Below are 1,724 nucleotides of genomic sequence, written 5' to 3'. Positions count from 1 at the left end.
CGCCAGCGCGTTTCCGGGCCGCTCCCCTCCCGGGAGGCCCTCCTGGCCGTGCGTCTTACACCCCTCAAGTCGGAATTCGCCCATCGACAGGGACGTTGCAAAATGGGTGCCTCGCTGAGCGCTCCACCTTGCTTGCTGCCGCTAGCTCCTGCGGGTGGCGCTCCGCTGCTCACCTGCCCTCTCGGCCGGCCGGCCGCGGAGCTCGTGCAGCCGCGATCTGCGCCCGGAGGAGGCCGCAGCAGCCCCGCGGAGCGCCCCACTGCGGAGCACGCGGACTGCTCGCCCCCGCGCCGCCGCGGCCGTCCCGATAGGCAAACTGACCACAGCGCTGCTCTGCTGTCGTGTCTTCTTTCTTTAGCACATTAACCTTACGCCTTTGCACTCCGTGTCAGCTCACGCTGCGTGCTGGAGGAGACGCCCGCTCCTGCAGGGGCCTCAGGGGAGACAGGGCGGCCACACGACCTCGGCCTGCACGCCCGCAGCCAGTCTAGGTGACCGCCACCACGGCCGGAGGAGGCCTTCGTCGCTCCCGAGCGGCCTTGCCAGAAGGCCTCATAACGCACACAAAGAACAGTATTCATTCCCCACGCGCGTGAAGGCAGGCAGATCACGACGACCATTTGCCGTCTGGTGCGAGCCTGGTCTCTCCTTGCAGGATGGAGATTAGCCTTTGCGTTTTCTGGACGGTGTGAACGCTAGCCATCCCTGGGCAGGAGGCAGAGAAAGGAAAACTCCCTCCGCTAAGCACTGCGGACGGGATTCCGTCCGTTCAGGAAGGATGTGCACGCGCCCTTGGTAACGTGCCGCCGTTCAAGGCCTTTGGAGGGTGAGCCAGTTTCCTGCACCTATATTTTTGAGGGGACAGAAACATTCGACCCATTGAAGTAGCAGAGAATTAAAGCATAAGGTCTTTTTGTAGAAATTCTGTACTTCCCGTTTCCTCTGGTAAGCATTTAGAAGTGACGTTATCACTTAATTCAATGAAAGTCTGAGCTAAAAGTCAGTTTTGATTCATCTTATATTTATGTGGAACGCTTCACAGATTTGATGCCATCCTCGCGCAGGTCCATGCTAAGCTTCTCTGTATTGTTCCAATTTTAGTCTATGTGCTGCCGCAGTGAGCTCCGAGAGTCAGTTGTGATTTGCCGTTCTCCTTAGATGGGGCTCATTTCCGATCTGTTCCGGTTGCTCCTGGTACAGGACATTCTGGGGCATTTTACCAAGAGCCTGCCTGCACAGGGGCCCTGTTTATTCACATGAATCATTACCTGCTCCCATTCACAACAGGAGCAATTAGTTGCTCTCTGACTGCCAGGCCTTTTCAGCTTAGGGGCTCAGCTTTTTTTGCAACTTAGCATCCTGCTTGATGTCTCAACATTGCCAAATATCTCCTTAGGTAAAGTCAGCCCTGTCTTCAGGCTTGAGGCCTCTCACTTTCCAGTTTGATCATAAGCCACAAAAATTCCCCAGCTCTCTCCTGGTTTGTTTGTCTCTGTTTTATGGTTCCAGTGTCCTCTTAGCCCCTGACGTAAGCAGATACCTGCAGAATAATGGTGTCTGGTGTTCACCATTCACCTGCTGCATTTTCCTTCTCTGGAATTGCAGTTCTTTTATCTTGCTTTAGCAGTTTCCTAAGGCCAACAAACAGGTGTTTTCTTAGAAGGGGCTTCTATCTTCCTACTTCTGGAGTACTACTGGTCAGCTCAGAAGTTCCAACTTTCTTT

The 1,724-nt window shown here is 54.7% G+C and overlaps 1 protein-coding gene and 1 non-coding gene across 3 annotated transcripts in view; one reads left to right on the top strand and one right to left on the bottom strand.

Moving 5' to 3' along the window:
- Cdh18 (cadherin 18) overlaps positions 1 to 1,724 on the top strand; it is a 357,410-nt gene that overhangs the window by 335,486 nt on the left and 20,200 nt on the right. The window lies entirely within an intron of this gene.
- Positions 1,021 to 1,125, bottom strand: LOC111812806. The gene has a single exon (XR_002818202.1). It is a non-coding gene; the product is annotated as a U6 spliceosomal RNA (small nuclear RNA).

This window comes from Octodon degus, unplaced genomic scaffold (assembly GCF_000260255.1).
Source record: "Octodon degus isolate 3935 unplaced genomic scaffold, OctDeg1.0 scaffold00143, whole genome shotgun sequence".
NCBI classification, from domain to species: Eukaryota; Metazoa; Chordata; class Mammalia; order Rodentia; family Octodontidae; genus Octodon; species Octodon degus.
The sequence above is the reverse complement of the archived record's forward strand: the minus strand, read 5'-3'. Positions and strand labels throughout refer to the sequence as shown.